The following is a 19360-nucleotide window of genomic DNA, read 5'->3' as shown; positions in this document are numbered from 1 at the left end:
TGAACACTACCCATAAGGCTCCCCTCAGCACAACTGGATGCAGCGGGTGCAGTCAGGGATGGGAGAGCACCCACCCATAGCCCTAACTAAAGAGGAAGCTAAACCTGTCCCGCATACCTTGCATATTCGTCTGCAGGGCCCCTCACTCCATCCGATGGCCTTGACCGCTGCATACCCCTGGCGCAGGAAGACTACTTGCACTTCCTGCACAAGAATGCTGACCAGCAAGTGATACTGTAGCCTGTCGCAACAATTGTCCACTTTTTTTTTTTTTTTTTAATAGACCAAAACAAATCCCCCATGCTGGCGCTCGCACTGGGTGTTCCTGGGAAGGCCTGCAGCCCAATGGGAGAAATGAACTGGGAAAGGAGGGGGAGCCGGAAAAAGTAGGCAGGCTGAACACCCATCCCCATAACCATCCAAGGCCACGTGCGCTCTGAATCAGCCCCCAATCCTCGCTGGCCCAGAGGCCATGGCTGATGCCTTAAAGTGGCGACAAGCCTCCCAGAGCACCAAAGACAACAGAATGGAGCCAATAAGACCAAAATGCTGCAGAGACCACAGAGAGGTAAGCTCTAAAATCCAACTAGAGACACAAGAAGTCACATAAAGGGTGGGGCTGGAAACAGAGCCAAGACCTGAAGACCTTTCCCAAAAAAGCCACTGAAAGAAGAGGTTGCTGGACAAGCAAGCTAGTCCTTAAATTGAGTTCAGTGACCCACCTCCCAGCCTCTGCTTCTCCCTTACCTCCATGGTCGTGGCTGTCCCCTTTTATCTGGGGAGAGGTTGGCTCCTTTGTCCTTAGTCCATCTCTTATCAGCACAGGTGTATTCATGGAATGGAGAAAGAATGCTGGTGTACACTCATTTGCTTATTTTAAAAAAAAAAAAAAGGTGAGAAGGTAGGGATAAAAAATATCTAAGGGCATTTCTTGCACTTAGAATTAATTTTGTTATATCACTCATAATTTACTTGGCAAATGTACATAAGTCATACCAATTTTTAGAGCGGACTTACGCTTATCCGTTTGCTTTAAAATTCTCCTGGCAAAACTACAAATACACTCGATATAGGTGTGCATAGGTTTGCCGAAAGAATTTGCATGTATACTTTTTAAAATCAAAAAGTTATGCCACCTAAATTCCACCCCCTGGATCACCTCTCCCCTATGCACATAAAAAGCATTTTCATGCAGTAAAGGAGCATAATTTTACTTACACATCGTTCGTGAAATTTTCTAATGGAGCTCAGCCACAGAAGAAGGTGACATCTTCCAATGGTGCAGAGATGGAAAAGTCCGCACAGCTACCACTGCATGAGTCTCCTGAATCTTTTTCTTCAACTAATGTTAAAGGAAGTTTATTTTGCTCTCTCTTATTAACTTGCCTAGGTTATTGTCTTCATGTTTTTTTCTCTTTCTATTCATTATTTTAGTCAGTTTTCTTTATTTATTCTTTTTATAAGTTTCCAAAAAAAAAAAAAAAATGTTTTCATTACTTTCCTTGGTAGCTTTCAAACTTGAGTTTGATTTAGCTTCTGTCCAGTTCAAGACAGCAAATTGGGTTTTAAAAAGTGTTCCCCAGTCATTCCAGATATCTTTTATTGGATAGCATGACCATTGTGTTTGATGGAGAAGGTACAGAGAAGGGCAACCAAAATGATAAAGGGGATGGAAAATTTCCCTTATGAGGAAAGGCTGAAGAGGTTAGGGCTGTTCAGTTTGGAGAAGAGATGGCTGAGGGGGGATATGATATAGGTGTTTAAGATCATGAGAGGTCTTGAATGAGTAGATGTGAACCGGTTATTTACACTTTCGGATAATAGAACGACTAGGGGGTACTCCATGAAGTTAGCAAGTAGCACATTTAAGACTAATCGGAGAAATTTCTTTTTCACTCAATGCACAATTAAGCTCTGGAATTTGTTGCCAGAGGATATGGTTTGTGCAGTTAGTGTAGCTGGGTTTAAAAAAGGTTTGGATAAGTTTTTGGAGGAGAAGTCCATTAACTGCTATTAATCAAGCTGACGTAGGGAATGGCCTCTGCTATTACTGGCATCAGTAGCATGGGATCTTCTTGCCAAGTTCTTGTGGCCTGGTTTGGCCTCTGTTGGATGCTGGGCTTGATGGACCCTTGGTCTGACCCAGCATGGCAATTTCTTATGTTCTTATGTTGTCTTGGCCCATCACATGATGTACCTAACTGTGTGGTCCATGATCGTATATTACCATGGGCTAGAAAATGTAGGAGTTGCACTTTGAGGGCTTCCTGGAACTTCCTCAAACTTCTACCTTTCCAGTCAAAAGGAAACAGTCTCAGGCCGAGAGGCTGTTGCCTGAGTCTAAAAAGTCACAGTCCTTTCTTGTTGTGCACCATGACTGCAGGAAACAGGATAGTAAATTGTGCTCCACAGTATCAAAATATCTAGGTGCCAATAGATGAAAAACCAGCATGGAGACCTTTACCTTCCGGAGAATCGCTCCTTGGCCTCACCAAATTGCTGGTGCCATTCGGTGCGCTATTATCTATACTGAAGCTTACTCAGCATGAAGACAGAGTTTTCGGCTCTGGATTCCAGAAAAGGATATTTGTTCTGTCTCTTTCCCTATGATGGAAAACTCACCAACACTGATGCCAGTTTTGGTGCCTGGATCATAAGGTTCTTCCACTGGAATTCCAACAGCAGTACCTCAGACCTTAGTGAGAAGAAGATTGTTGCCGGATTTTGTAAAATCTTATATATATTTCCTTGGACACACTTTATATATATTTATATTTGGGGTTTTTTTTAATTGATATCCCATTTTCTCCACTACTGGAATATGAGTCACCTTCCTCTAGGAAGAGGGCAATATCAGAGGATCCTCCTGAGTCACAGTAGGAATCTAAGTCATTTTATCTTTCTTCATCATTCCATTCTCCATAGCCTCCTTCATGTGTGTCTTCTCCTGAAGATGTGGCATGCGTTGCCTTGGTCCAAAATGTGTCCAAGGAAATTTATTTTACTTTACAACAGGAGACAGAGCCCAGGGAAGATATATTTGGCTTATTGAAATTTGATGCTCCAAAACAATCAGGAGCTTCACACAAGAATTTGGCAAACACCTTTGTCAACCCTTCCAGTCTTAAGAAAATTAGGTGTCAAATATAGAATTCAACTTTGTTCAGGATATCAAAAGCAACTCCCTCACCAGTCAATTGTGGTAGAATCAATTTTAAAGAAAGCAAAACAATCAAAAGTGCACTTTCTTTGTGGGTCAGAAACTGTTTATTGAGAATTTTTCAAAAAACCACAAAATAAAGAACATTTTTGTAAGAAATACATAAAATATAAAATACCCAAATATTAATGATACATTAAAAGGTCTGATCTATGCCAACATGCATTTTTATACCCCTCCGGTTATCATCTTATGCATTGAAAGGTTGTAGTCAGATATCAGGAATGCTGCTTTGCACCTGGATATATTTCTGTTGTTGAAAACGTTCCAAAACAATCAAGAGCTTCAGACAAATTATGGCAAACGACTTTGTCATATTCTTGTCTGAAGAATATGACAAAGGTGTTTGCTATATTCTTGCAAAGAAGGTTTTACAATCAGTCATGTTAAATTTTAGAATTGCTGCATGCTCACTTCCATATGGTGCAGTATAATTTTTTCTTGCTTACTGAAATTGTAAACTGTAGTAACCTTCCAACAGTTTTGAAAGACCATGTCATGCCAAGTATCCATGAAGCTGAGGAATACAGTAAGCATCGTATTAGGTCAACTCCTGAAACATGTATCTGATCCTTTTTCTGAGAAGTCAGGAGTCTCTTCTGGCTTTGAGCTTCAAGGCTTCGTGAAGATGTACCTGAGAAACTTGCTGACGCTCCAGGCACAGGTGGCATTTATTTTTTACTCTCTTTTGGACTTGTGTGTACTTATGTCTGCCTTTTTACTCTTCTAGTTTCAGTGGCTGCTTTGGCATTACATCTTTCTAGGACCCCAGGACAATTGTTGCCATTGATTCAAAGGCTGATGGATTTGGTCTGTGCAGTGCAAGGTGCTAATTACATTATTTAGGAGATTACTGCTATTCTTCAGGTGCCCCAGTCCTTGGCAGTCGGCACTGCTGAAAATGAGTGAAAAATCATTCTGATTTGTGAAAATGTTGCATGCTGTCCGTTTGTACGAGGTATTAGCCTGTAATGACTGCTGGGCTAGGATTTCACAAGTTTCCTACAGACCTGAGGATCTTTCTGCTGGTAGGGGATTTATTATAGTGGAAGCAGAGCTTGGAGGTTCTACTGATTAGAGTATTAACATGTACCAACCGAGGCCATGAATTTTCCTATGATCTATCAGGCTGCTCGACAAGGCCAGTTTCCCAGCATAGGGCCTGTTAATTTTCCAGCATGTACTTTGTCACTTTTCAATCAAGCTTGTCTCAAATTATTTCCATGTATGCTTGTCAGGGTCAAGTGTACAGAGAGACAAGGTAATTCCAGTTGAATAAAATAACACTTGCAAGGTTGCTGTTGTAGGTTGTTTTTTTTTTATACTTCTGTGAAGCCAAAACTGAAGCTGTATGCTGATGATTACCTAGTTGCAGGTTATAGGGAGCAGATCTAAGCAGCAGGAACTTTAAAGAGATGAAAGAACATCAGCTGCGCCTGTGCTCTCATTCCTCCATCTCAGTGTGTGCTTTCCTACTGGGTGAAGAATTCCACTCTTTTTGTTGTGCTAGGAATTTCATTTCAGTGTGTTGGAAAAACTGACAGCTGTCCTGATCTTAGACCCTGGAAATGTGAGCCATTCTCTCACGTCTGCTCAGTTTATTTCTGAGGCTCAGATATGCAGCGAAATCTGTTTTTGTCTACCCTGTTCTTCCTGAAAACATTATAGACTGACACGGCTATGCTTATTGGTCCATGTTTCTGTAACATCCACAAAAGGTAGAGCTATGCCATTAGGGCTTTCAGGTTTTAAATTAACTACACTCTGAACATTTGTGCTCATATAACCTTCTACATAATTTTCCTTCTCTCCTCTCTGTATCCTCATGCATTGTTGTTGCGTTTGTGGATCCTTGGGCTGAGGCAGGATTGGCACAACCTGCAAGGAAGGAGGCCCTGTAGGTTTCCACTGTCAGCAGGCAGACTCGAACGAAGCAGAGACCTAGCTGGAGCTTTGCCTATACCTGCCCTTATTCCCTTTGGGTGCAGGCACCAGCTGGTAGACTAAAGAGGAGGTCCTTGGATAGCAAGGTTGTAGGCAGATGGAGGTCAGACTTATGCAGGCGCAGACGTAAACTTTGGCAGGCAGCGGTCAGACATATTCCAGGAGCAGGCAGTGGTCTGTGGCAGGCAGCAGTCGAGCGTGGATCCAGGTCGGACAGTGGTCAGTGGCAGACAGCGGTCAACCATAATCTGAGGTCAGGCCAAGGTCAATCCAGGTGTCCATCTGAAGGGAAGGAAAGACAGGATAGGTGAGGAGAAGCACAGGAGGCACTGAAGACTGAGCTGGGACAGAAGACAATGCAGGACCTGAAGCTAAGACTGGGCCTGAAGACAGGATGCTGAAGCAGCACACTGTACATCTGGGTAGTAGGAACTGTAGCTGAGGCATCAAAATAGAGCCAGTAAGTGCCTTTTATAAGCCAAAATGTCGGATGTCATCCAGGGGCGCCATGGGCTGCTCAAATTAAGCAGTATTAGGTATGCGTGCACCTAAGGGGAAGTGCCAGACGAGTGCAGGAGTTACGGCATCCAGCTGCATGGGAGTGCTGGCAGTGTCTTGTCCAGAGATAAAAGCAGCAGTCCATAGCCACCGATCATAAGTTATATTGGTATACCACTTTCTTTAGACATAGTCCAACCTAAAGCAATTCACAAATCATGAGGATAATGCAATACATAGCAGTACATCGTAAACATAGTACAGTGGAAAAATAAATATCAAAATATATGACAAATATTCATATTAATACAATTGATCAAAATATAGAACAAATCATGTATCAATATATAATTTCAAAGTGTAAACAATAATAAAAATTCCTATTCTCCAACTGATTCACAATCCTTCCTCTCACTAGGGACTAACAGCTACGACCTAATTTAAAAGCATAATGCAAGACATACTGAATTATAAAGCTTTCCCGTGATTTCATTGTTCTACACATCCATGTTTTTCCCCCACTAACTTCAGTTGTTTGTTGGAAGTGACAGCCCAGTTCAGTTGATTCCATCTGCCGCTCCCCTTATCTAGTTTGAACTCCTATCAGTGTGTGTGCTCAGATGTTCCGTTAAGATCGTGATGTACTCTGAGAGTGTTAACTTTCAAACAGGCGCGTGAGCACACATTGCCATGGGGACGTCGGTGATTTTATAGCAGTACATGCACATGTGCAAGTATGTTGTAAAATAGGCTGTGCACCCAATTTTAAGTGGGTGGGCAAATCCTGATCCTGCCACATAAGTGGGGGGAGTTTAAAAGCGGCACGTACCCAGACTGACTGGTTTTCCCAGTTTCTGAAGTTGTCAGCCCCCCCCTAATTAGATAGCCAGCGTCCCTGCCGCTTGGCCCAGGCCCCTTAAACCCCTCAGATCTCACTGTTTCTTATTTCTTTAAAACTTACACCTAGTCCCTAGCAGAAGCAAAGATACGCGGCACTAGGCGTGTAAAAGGCTTACGCGTTCATCTTTCAGCCGGCCCCGCCCCTTTTTTTGGGATTGAGTGAGATGTGCACACCATGGGAGATACGTGCCTGTGTAGGCCATTTCTTGCATCTGCTGCTCCAGCTCCTGAGATTACCAAAATCCTCTTTTTAAACCAAGTCTTCATCTATGGATTTAAGATATTGATGTGAACTAGTCTGTTCATCCTCTGTTCTTGCTTTCTGCCTAATTTCTTGATCTTGTCCTAAACTAAACTGACTTGATTTGTAGCCAGGTCATTTATCCTCAGGTGGCCTGTGATATTCACTTTGCTTTATTTTTCCTTCTAGTCCAGTAATGCTGGGAAAGTACTTTGTATCCCGACTATCCAAGGATCCGCTCACAGATTTAACTTTCTTTCGCTTTCCAGTTTATTTGCCAACTTGGTTGATGGCATGGTTTTGTCATAAATAGGCATTATTCTTTTTTGGATGATTGGAATTTAGTGAAGAAGTTGAAATTATTATTGTTTCTAGTTAAAAATGTGAAACAGTATTTTAAAACCATGTGAGATAAAAGGTATCGGAAACATATCTTGAGAAAAAATTGTGAGAGTTGTGTTTATGAACGAGAGAGCTTCTAGGGAACTAATTCTCTGTGTTCCAAACATTCTGAAGATTTTGTCTTTTATAACTTATAATTAGATTTCTATGAAGATATTTATATCAGGGATAACAGCAAATATAGTAAAAAGTAAGCTGCAAAATAAGTAATTTTGCAGTAACCTCTTACTGCAGGTTGTAGAATAGGATGATTCTTTTAAACTGACAATTCATGATTTATCTTTTTCCTATAAGCTACAATGATAATATATTATAATGGCAAGTATGCTGAAGGAAATTTATTAGGTTATATGTTTCTATGTGTCTTGAGAGATAACTTTGTACATTTTGAATCACTTAAGGAAGTATTTTAACATTTGCGGTATGTTATAGTCCTAAAATATATCTGTGAGCTACAAAATTTATGAATCTAGATTTGTGTTGTGGATCATTTGAAAGTATAAGAAATGCGCAAGTTATTATATACACAAAACTTTTATGTCAGCTGTAGGATTCCTAGATTATATCAATATGCATGCCATGGTCCACAGCTTTTAGTCCAGAAATTTTCTTATTGAAGTTTGCATGAGGACAGCACAGGCATTTACAAAAAAATACTGCTAAAGAAGAATTTCAATTTTATAATGTAGAAACTCTTTTCCAGAAAGGTTCCCCAAATGCTTCAGAGTATGGCTGCCAGTGAAGTAACCCCCAGGGCAGGTGCGGGTTGAACTCAGGAACAGACAGTGCTAAAATCTTCTGCCTGACCGGCCATCTCCCCTTTTGGTTGAGCCCCCAGGTCCTGGTGGCCGGCAGGACTTCACAGGGGATGTGCTTGTGAACAGAGTTCAAATGGACTTCTAGTGAGCAGAGTTGGGCTACAGGACACTAAAAGGTGTTCACAGAAAACCAGGAACAGGGAATGTACCAAAGGACAGACAAACAGACAGACAAGACAGAACAAAGCTGAAAGACAAGGACAAGACAAACAAGAAACCAGAAGGCCTAACAAGAAGTACCCAAAACACACACAGGGAGAGCAGGGAGACCCAGTACTAGATGCTAGACTCTAGCGCAAAGAGAGAGGCCAAAATTAGGAACATGAGACTGCAAGATGAGGCAGGAAGTAGCAGGGTGAAACAGGTTTAAAAAGGCATGGCAGTGCTCAGTCTTTGAGTCATAAGACTATGCAGCTCAGATTGAGGCCCGCTGAGGGCCCCTGAAGGCAGGAGGGCCATACTGCAGCCTATTACTCCAGTGGGTACTTTTTCAAAGGCTGAGTTGATAACAGCAGTGGTTACAAGGCTGGAATATCTGAACCCACCTAAGTGAATTTCTAGCTGCAGTTAAAAAAAATATAAATAAATAAATAAATAATAATAATAATAATAATAAAAAACATTCCCGGTTGCATAACTTGGAGAGAACACTAAGCTTGTACCTTAAAGATTCAAAAATGGATACATCTAAGAAATGAATGTACTTTACGCCATTGATGGACAATGCAGGCAGTTTATATTTCAAGATCAGGTTGTTTGGTTTGGGCTGAAACATGTGTGTGTACTTGGTCAGTTTATGCGTTGACCCGTTGAAACTAAAATATGGGCATTCCCACGGTCAGTGTCACAGCACTCTTTCTGACTGTGAAAATCTTTCTGAAATAGAAATGAAGGTGTTGAGGCACAGTATTGTTTATTTCTTAGAACAAGGAGATGCATTTTGCCCAGCACTAAAGTTTACAGTAAATTTCAGTACTGCAGCTAACACTTGTCCCTAGCGTTGAATGTCTTGCCCCAGGTTAGAGAGAGCCATTTGTGGAAATGATTTCTCCTCGTTGTCTGGTTCACCTTCCTTCAAGCAACAAAGTTGTTATTGCTCAGTAGGCCATAGAAGGCATATAGTGAATCTGTCAACTTTCTTAAGAGGACTTCTACGCGATGACAGTGAAAAGTTACAGAAGGGTTTATTACTATGAGAGCATCCAATTCCATTGTCTGTCAATTCTTAAAAAAACAGAGATGTGTCTTTTCTAATTTTGGTGGGGAGCATATTAAAGACCTGAGGAGATGGTAATATTTCAACTAATTATCCAAGAAACACCTATTTATTCATTTAAAAATGGACAGCCTATACCATCCGCAACTCTGGATGGGTAGCAAAACATACATTTATAATAAGACAAGCATACATATATAATGAGACTTTGTACCTCACCATGCTTTTCTGCCAATGTGGTAAATTACATTAATTCTTTAACTTGCAGGGATCTGTTTTTAAAATCTCCTTGATGCATGACTACATTAATTTCAGTTTCACACCACACTTCTGAATTTGTCTCTTATAAATTTAATTAGATGCAAAAAGAGTTAACTTTTTTTTAACCCAGCAGTTTCGTTTTGCTCCATTGGAGTTTCAGCTTAGTTGGACCCAGGGCTGGGATTCTGGCACCATGAGCCTTTGTTTGCAACAGTCCAGGGATTTTTATAACCCCTTCCCCCTGTGTCCTTAATCTGGTCATTGCAGTGATGACAACTCCTCCTCCCCAGACTGCCTTTACAGGATCTCCAGCCCCAGCCAACCCAAGGAGTGAAGCTCCAACTCAGTGACTGAACCAAGGGCCTTCTACATGGCAATGTACAGCACTCCTATTGAATCGATGAATTGCTATTTTTAAATTTGTAAATAATTTGAATATTAAATGGTAAAGAATGACAAAAAAACTTCAAAAAACATATATAACTAGCATTGGAATTCACCATGGGAAACACCATTTGTATTACATTTTTTGACTTCTTAACATAAGAACATAAGAGTTTTGTACTTTCCCCATACCACACAGGTATACATTAAAAAAGGTTATAGTGTTCTCTGGCTGAGTTGACTAAGTTCTGGCTCCATTAATCTGCATGGTGTTTTCCAAGTTACCAGCAACAAATTTGGTGGCATCATCCACATTAGCAAATGATTGAGCATTACCTCTGCTAGAAATATGTAGCTGGACTGAACATAGTAAGGCATAGTCCCATTGCAAGTCAGTAAATAGTCAGTAGTGCTATAGAAATAATATTTATTTATATTCCACTTTTCATGGCACTTCAAAGTGGATTCAATTCAGGCACAATAGATTTCCCTATACCCAGAGGGTTTATAGTCATAGGATAACTTTATGAGAACTCTGCGGTCCCATATATATATAGCCATGCAAAGATCTACTATTCGAAGGGGCAGGATAGGGATGTGCAGCAGGGACGGATTCGTCTGATTCGGATTCGTAGGGGCCCAATCCGAGGCATCCATTCTCGGGGGACCCCCGATCCGTTCATATGTCAAAAATACATTTGTTCCCCTGAAAAACCCCATCCCAACCCTTTAAAGTTATTTATCTACAACCCCCCACCCTCCTGACCCCCAGCTCCCAAAACTTGCCAAAAGTACCTGGTGGTCCAGTGGGGTTCCTGGAGCGATCTCCTGCACTCGGGCTGTCGGCTGCCAGTATTCAAAATGGCACTGATAGCCCCATCCCCCCCCCCCCGCCAAGACTTGCCAAAAGTCCCTGGTGGTCCAGCAGGAGTCCTGGAGCGATCTCCTGCAGGCGGGTCGTCGGCTGCCAGTATTCAAAATGGCACCGATAGCCTTTGCCCTTACTATGTCTCAGGGGCTATCGGCGCCATTGGTCGGTTGCTCCTACCATGTGACAGGGGCCAACCAATGGCACTGGTAGCCCCTGTGACATAGTAAGGGCAAAGGCTATCGGCGCCATTTTGAATACTGGCAGCCGACGACCCGCGTGCAGGAGATCGCTCCAGGACCCCTGCTGGACCACCAGGGACTTTTGGCAAGTCTTGGTGGGGGAACTCCTGCATGCGGGTCGTCGGCTGCCAGTATTCAAAATGACGCCGATGGCCTTTTCCCTTACTATGTCACAGGGGCTATCGGCGCCATTTTGAATACAGGCAGCTGACAACCCAAGTGTAAGAGATCGCTCCAGGAACCCCGCTGGACCACCAGGTATTTTTGGCAAGTCTTGGGGGGGTCAGGAGGGTGGGGGCCTATCCGTTGGTGATTCATTTTATTCGTGGGGGTTCCGAAACGTATGGCGAACCCCCACGAATACAACGGATCACCAACGGATGATCGTGGGGGTTCGCCATACGTTTCGGAACCCCCACGAATACAACGAATATGGCGGATTCACGATACATCGAAAACGAATGCACACCCCTAGGGCAGGATATAAATAACTTTTAAATAAATAAATATTGTATAACCTGCTTGTGTCTGGTCTACACAGATTATAAAATATGTGTATATCTAGTTATGCATGAATACCTGCAAAGCTTTGAAAGCATGTACTTTTCATACCTATTTTATAAATATACACCAGCATGTGTGAAAAAATCTAGGTTGCCTGCATAAAACCCTTATTTATAATGCTATTTTAAAACACGAGCACATAATTGAAATCACCAGTTTGCCGATACCTCCACCAGTTCACCCAGTCTTCTTCCAGGTCATCAAAATCCTCCCAATTCTTCACCCTGACCTTGCACCTAACCACCAGCAGACAACAGATGAGTCTTGCATGCATTTTTTTAAATCAGTTCGCTGATACCTTTCAGTTCACCCAGTAGGTGTCCATTTCACCTAGACCTTCTAGCACTTCATCCGGAACCCCCACCAGTTCACCCAGACTTCCCATTCAAAAACTGCAGACAACAGACAAGTCTGATTTCAAATGCGTTAGTCAATTAGCAAGAGAAAAATTGTGTGACTAAGTTAGGTAATTTATACATTAATATCTCTGATAAAATAGCAATTTCTGCAAGTGCAACTTGATCCTGTCCTGGAACACTTGTAAACCACCCCTTTTTTTGCACCAATAAATGTATGCATGAAACCAAAAATATGTGTGTTCTTCCACTGTTTATAAAATAGCATGTACATAAACCCAGGCTACTTACGCTCATGTATGCTAATTTTCTTCATGAAAGCCCTTTGAAAATGTACTCAGTTTGTACTTGAGGCAAATTTGGGAGAAGTGACTTGCCCAAAGTCCTCAGCAATGTAGCTGGATTTGAACCCTAGTTAGCTTGGGTGACAGCACGCTGCTGTAACCTCTAGGCAACTCCTCCACCCCTGCATTGGACCCCTGCATTTCATAATGCCACTATAGGTCTACTGCAATTACTGAGTGAGTAATTTGAACTGAAATCATGCCTCATGCCAGCAATCCTTGAGGGTTCCTTTTTCTTCTGCAATCATGAATACCCTTGGCATTACTCTTCATTCAGTTGAACGAGAGATGTTATTTCTCAATATGGAGCTGTTATAAAATTGTAGAAATCATGAAACATCAAAAATCAATGAAATTTATGGAAAATAGCAGAGATGCCTTAACTTTCATGAAAGTTACAGATAGCCCTAACTACTTTGTTTTAGTAGAGTTTTGAAAGTCATCCTTGTTTTTAGCTCAGGGCAGATTTTATATTAAAATGCCCCTAAGATACTGGGAATAACATTTGCTATTTTTAGAAAAGCCAAGGTGAATAAGAGCACAAAAAAATTGGAAAATAAGCTAACATATCCCTGGTTTAAAGAGAAAGCTAGAACTATTAAAGAGAAACAAGAATGATTAAAAAACAATTAGTCATTGGTTTCTAAAGGGAAGCACTCAATCTCATACTTCTTAGAAGTATCTGCCTTTTTATTGCTGTTTTATACATTGCTCGTAAGCAGAACGCCATGCTAAAAAAAAAAGGGACCTCATGTCCTAACCGTGCATAGATGTCAAGTGTGCCCAAAATGGTGACTAGCCTCTCAGGATTGTATGCTCAACTTGAATTCCTTACAAATTTCCCTAATGCTTTTTTATCCCTGTGTTTGGTATGTGGCAGATCCTCCTGGTCTGGGCACTAGATGCCACTATCCCTGACCTTAGATAGGAGCCATCCATCCCTTCAGGCCCTCCCTCCAGGAGGCTTTGGATTGGGTGACTCAATGTTATTTAGCCCGGCCATTTTAACACTCTAGGGGGTTCGGTTAGAGAGAGCAGCTGCAGAGTACAGATGTATTTTTCCACTCTCTGGTAGAGCCTAGCCTTGCCTTAAGGAATTTTCTTTCAGAGGGATACCTCATCATGCACCGCCTACCAGAGGGTCCTGTGTATTCTAAGTTACAAAGAGATAGATTGTTGAGCCTGATACCCTTTAGGGGCAAAAGGGCTCTCATCGGCAGGCCAAAGACCTGTGAGCCTTCTCTAAGCCCTAGGTAGGCAAGCACCAGTGATGGATCCTGCTGCGAGAGACAGTGAAGGCTGGAGGAATTTCTATTTGGAAGGAACTGAGTTCACACTGCTGCTTTGAGGAAAGTCATCGGTGTTGGCCGTACTCAAAGACCAGGGGCTGAAGACCAGTGAGCCCATTCACAACCTGAATATGGCAAGTACCTGTGACAGCATGAATACCAGTTTAGGAAGACGTATAAAGTATTTTTTGGACTTTTGAGTTAGTGGAGCGGAGTTTGTATTTCCTCTTCCCCACTGGGATTGCAGTGCAGGAGGAGTAGCCTGATCTCACAGATTTTTCCACAAAAGACAAATCCCAGAAGTAACAGCTAAGGATAAACGAACAGCTGTGCCAAAGGGAGGCAGTATCAGAGAGGGAGACCCCCATCTGGATCTCTGCACAGCAAAGAAGAAGGACAGGCTGAATGTCTGAGAGAAGGAAGATGTCGAAAGGTAGCATTGTGGCAAAGCAAAAGGGACCCATCCACTAGGATTCCCACATGGTTGCCAGGCAAGTTATGTGCATGTAAAATCACCGTGGGCTCTACCCAGAGGTCTGTAATAAGAAACTTTGTATCTGCAGTCAGATGTACACTCATCATTTTGGACAAATGGATTTTATTTAGCATTATTAATCAGTAACCAGTAGGGTTGTGGTTTTTGGGATTTGAGTGTTAGTTGATTACATATAAAATTATTACATATAAAAAAATTCTGACATACAGCAAATGTTTTTATATATAAACTATTTTTACAAATAAAAATGGGGTTAATAGGTGAGGAAGAAAGGAATGTGTCTAGATTGGCTGAGTTATCCAGTTGGGTCAGTAACAGCAGGAGTTTACAAGTTCAAGGTATACCTAGGAAGGTGTAATGTATATTATGTGAGGTCAGTTGCATATTATCTTAGGTATTCAATTGGTAAGAGTTATTTAGTTGATCAAGGGATGTAGCATTCTTCATGGTATTGGGTTGCTTGGGTCCTTGGTAGACTGGGTGATTGAGTGAATGTTTGAGTAGGCTCTGGTGAACAACCAGGTTTTCAATTCTTTTTTGAAATTTTTAATGTTTGGTTCAGTTCTTATTTCAGTTGGTATTGAGTTCCATAGTGTGGGGCTGGCGATGGGAATGGCTCTCTCATGGGTTGTATTCAGTTGTGTGGTTCTGGCATGGGGTATTTTGAGGAGGCCTTTATTCACTGAGTGTAGGTTCCGTTTTGGATTGTGGAATACGATGGATTTGCTTAGCCAATTGTTTTGTCCTGATTATTTTATGCAGGATTGTAAGTACTTTGGATTCTATTCAGTATTTTATTGGTAGCCAGTGTAATGAGATGAGGGTTGCTGTGATGTGCTCATGTTTTTTTGATCCAGTCAGAATTCTGGCGGCTGTGTTCTGTAGGATTTGTAGAGGACGGATGGTGGCGAATGGTAAGCCAAGGAGTAGGGCATTGCAGTAGTCCAGGTTGGAGAAAATGAGTAGTTGCAGGACTGTTCTGAAGTAATTTTGTGCAAGGAAAGGTTTCAGCCATCTGAGGGTCAGAAGTTTGTGATATTCTTCCTTTATCTTGTTGGTTATGTGGATTCTGAATGATAGTTCTTTGTCAGTGGTGGTTCCTAGATTTCGTGTATGGGTGACAGGGGAGATTAATGTATTTGGGTTTTCTGTTTTGAGTGGTTTCATAGGGGCGGTGATGTTTTTTTTTTGTCAAGGATAATTAGTTCAGTTTTATCTATGTTTGTTATGAGTTTCAGGTCGGTTAGAAGCTGTTTGATTTCTGAGAGAGAGAGTTATTCTATCGTATGTTTCTTCTAGCGTATTCTGTAAAGGGACCAGTATTTGTGTATCGTCAGTGTATAGGAAGTGGGTCAGACCTAGGCGTTCTAGTGTATGACGGATTGGGAGGAGGTATATGTTGAAGAGTGTAGCTGATAGGGCAGATCCTTGTGGCACTCCTGTGTTACTGTTTGCTGCTTACCTGAATGAGGTAATCTTACCTTTCTTCACCCATGAATCTAAAAGTAGAAAGAGTGGTATTTTTGGTATCTGTAAGGATTCAAGATGAATAGAGGTTGAATTTGTTTCAAATAAAAAACAAAGTAGAAATCAAATGTTATCATTGTTCATATAAATCTCTTTAATGGCTATACATATGAGCACCTTATATTTGAAAAGGGTTGGTCCTGTAGATGTTTATGGATAATGGAATTTCCACATGTGTTGAAAAAGAAACAATTGTTTTTTGAGTGCTCATATATTTTCAGATACTAGACATATTTTCAGGTAACGAAACATGTCTCGTGATTATTTTCTTCTGTATAAATGGGAGTTTCTAGATAAGGAATTTCAGATATAAGGTGCTTTACTGTATCAGCATAACTGGATTTTATCTGAATTTCAAAAACATTCAAGAAAAGTGGTCAGCATCATAGGCTGTTTGGTGCTAGTTGAGTTTAATCATGTGTCGTCTTGTTTTATTTTTTATCTCAATGTTTTATGTTTGCTATTGGGATCCACCCTGAACAATACTATTGTAGTTAGTAGAATATAAATATTTTAAATAAAATAAATAACTAGGTCAGAATTGCGGTGTTCATACATCACAGGAGACAAGCTTCTGCTTCAAGCAGTATGACACTTCTAGGACAAATAAAAATACTTATTTGCTTTAGAAATGTAAGCCAGTGAATCTTAAAACTTCAGTACCTCTGTCTTGGACCAAACTTATAAAGTAGAAGTATAAAGTTGTGTAACACTTTGTTCCATTGCCAAATGTGATTGATCAGTTTTAAATGACATTTCACTAAAATGTTCCTTGTCTGCCAAAAAGTACAATAATATTGTTCTTCGGCTTGAAAATATGTTTTTCACCATGGAGCTGCAAAACTCAGATAAGAACAATATCCACTAAAAAAAAAAAAAAAAATATCCCATAAACTGAAAACTAGAAATAAAAAGTAAGGGTAGTCCATTCTAAGGATATATAGAAGAGAAATCTCAGTGCAACACAGTGCACCTTGAAATGAACTGTGTGGGAGAAAATGTCAAAACTGCAGCAAGTTAATTAGTGATGAAAGATGACAAATAGTGCAAGATGGTCCATTTTATTTCTCCCAAAGATAACTTAAAACTACATAAAGCTTTTATATATTTAGGCTGTGTAGAAAGCAAAAATAAGCAGTAAATGGACAAAAGAAATGGTTATAATTCTAGAACTCTTAAACTTCAAAGCTTATCCCAGTGCAAGGCAACAGGTCGAGCTATCCCTTGTTATACCGCAGGGCTCATCCCAAACCATCGTGCATCTCTTTCCACTTTTTCCCTGACAGAGGTAGCTAGAAGCCTCCATATATATATATGGGAGTTATGTTTCCTGATCAAAACTGATGATATAATCAGTAAAGCGGATTTAATGATTGTAACTCACTTTTTAACTTTATTACATTATGTCTTCCTTGGGTGCCTTGTCACCCACTGAAACAATTTGATGCAGGTAAGTGAGAAATAGGGATAGGGAAGTTGTACTGTGAGCTAAATAAAATACAAGGGGCCTATGCAATAAAGTTTAGCATCCATTCTAAGTTCTTTTGCTTCATGCTAAGCATATCATGCCATGCAACAATTTCTTAGCATGCCCGCTAAACTGGAGTCAGAAAACGTTAGTAGGTCTGCATTAAAATTAGCATCTATGTGCATTAGTATGGGCCTAGGAAATAGCATGAGATCCTTTCTTCCACCTGTCATTTATAACAAACCCCCTAAACAAAAAGGGTACATGTAAATATTAGAACAGAAGATAGCAGGGACCCCTGTGATACCCCAGATGATAAACCTCTCCAGGATGAAGAATTATTTCCCAGATGCACACACTGTCTTCTGTTCCATAAACCAAGCCAAAACCACTCCAGAAATGCCAATACAGCACAAACAAGAGATCAACAGGAAATGCCTGATAGTATCAAGTGCAGCTGAAATATCCAGTGGCACTAATTTACCAGATCCTCCACGTTCAGGTTTACAATAAAGAGAATCTAGTAATGACAATAGGAGCAGTTCTGTGTTCTGGGCCTTTCTGAAACCAAATTGTTGGTCATCAGGTACAGGATTCTCTTCCAACAACTCATCCAACTGGAGCAGCACACATTCTCCAACACTTTTGCTAAAGAGGGAAGATTTGAAACTGTCCAGTAATTAGCAAACTTCTCCAAAGATAAATTTGTATCCTTCTGGGCCAATGGAGTGGACCGGATAACCATTGCCAATTTCATTTGTTAAGACAAGAGTCTGTCAGCCATAGATTTATTAACAATTGTCCTAATGACTCCAAAGGAGATAGCTTTCAAATATTTGACAACAGAAAAAGGACACAGATCCAACTGGGACTTAATGGATTTCAGTTTCCCAATTACCAAACTAAGGGCCTCATTCACCAAGCTGTGTTAGGCCATTTACCAGGCGAGAAACGCTGTTTTTCATGCAGTAAATTGCCTAACATGGAGATAACACAAGATATTAAAATATCTTGTGCTATTTCAGACCTGGCATCTCACACACATGAATGAATTCATTAGCATGTAAATACATGCTAATGAGCTCATCCATACCTTTAATTATGAAATCAAATTATGTGGATTGCCGAACAATTTGCAAGCTGACATTTTTTTTCTTTGAAATGAGCTGAAACTAAGGAGTTTTTGCCTATTTCCCTTGGGTACATCGGGACATTAATGCCCATCCTGATGCACCCATGGCCTTGCCTTAAAGTGATTGCTCAGCAGCGAGAACACCCCTCCCAAGAAATGTAAAACCCCCTGGGGATCTGCATAGACCCCCCCCCCCCGTCCTATTCTCCACCCCCACCACCCTTGCTGGTGGCCCATAGTAATGAAAATAAAAAGAATACATTTTTTCAGGATAGTGGAAGCCCTTCCCATAGCCCCAACCATTCCACTTCACACAAAAATCCATCCTCCAGATGCCAGGAGGCTGGGACTTCTTTCCCTGGACCCCCCTTCCACACTACAGGATCCCTGGTGGTCCAGTGCACCCTCCCTTATACATAGCAAGCTCCCTGGTGGTCTATTGGACCGCAGATTCCTCCTTACTTGTAAAATGTGTATTCTGGCCCAGTGAGGGCCTGGAATAACCCCTATGCTCTACACCAGGTGGTAGTCATTTTTCAAGTTCTCTTAATGAAACCTGCCTAGAAGTAGACCGTTTATCTATCATCAAATCCACTAAGGGCTTAGATAATTCAGAACATACATCATTGGTTTAGAAGTTTAACTCCTAACAATGTGGAATAAATCCAATGGGCAATTAATGGAATCCTGTAATTTAGAGGTGAAATATTTATGCTTAACCTTTGGGCAAGTGTTTCTGCACTCTCTTAACCCTACATTAATCTCTCTAGAGCATTAATCATGGCATTTCGTTCAGCTTCGCTCAGCATTTCTAAGCAACCTGCGGTGAACCACTAACTCATGTGAGTACCAACAATAACACCCAACACACACTTCTCATATAGGTGCCATCTTGTCAGGCGTGATAGTTAGAGTCGGCACTTTGGAGGCAATGGTACCAAAGGCAAAGTACCTTCAGTGTCCTAGAAGTGGGTGCATTTTCGAGCCAGCACTCAGCACAACATATTCTCAGAAAATGCTTAGTTTTATGATTTGTTAGTCTTGTATTATAGCACATCAAGTAACAATCTGACCATGTAAGCAAAGGGCAGCGTAGCATCCTTCATAGGAATAACATAGTTCTTGACATTTAATGACTACTTCAACTACACGTTTGTCAGGCCATGTCATGTAAAAGTGTTTTGGCTGAT

At 41.0% G+C, this 19360-nt stretch overlaps 1 protein-coding gene across 4 annotated transcripts in view; it reads left to right on the top strand.

Annotated features, from left to right (window-relative positions):
- The window catches only part of TRAPPC9 (trafficking protein particle complex 9), a 1860352-nt gene that overhangs the window by 1206162 nt on the left and 634830 nt on the right, over positions 1-19360 (top strand). The gene's annotated exons all lie outside the window — the stretch shown is intronic.

This window comes from Rhinatrema bivittatum, chromosome 2, assembly GCF_901001135.1.
Source record: "Rhinatrema bivittatum chromosome 2, aRhiBiv1.1, whole genome shotgun sequence".
NCBI lineage: Eukaryota > Metazoa > Chordata > Amphibia > Gymnophiona > Rhinatrematidae > Rhinatrema > Rhinatrema bivittatum.
Note: the sequence above shows the minus strand (reverse complement) of the source record. Positions and strands in the feature narration are given on the sequence as shown.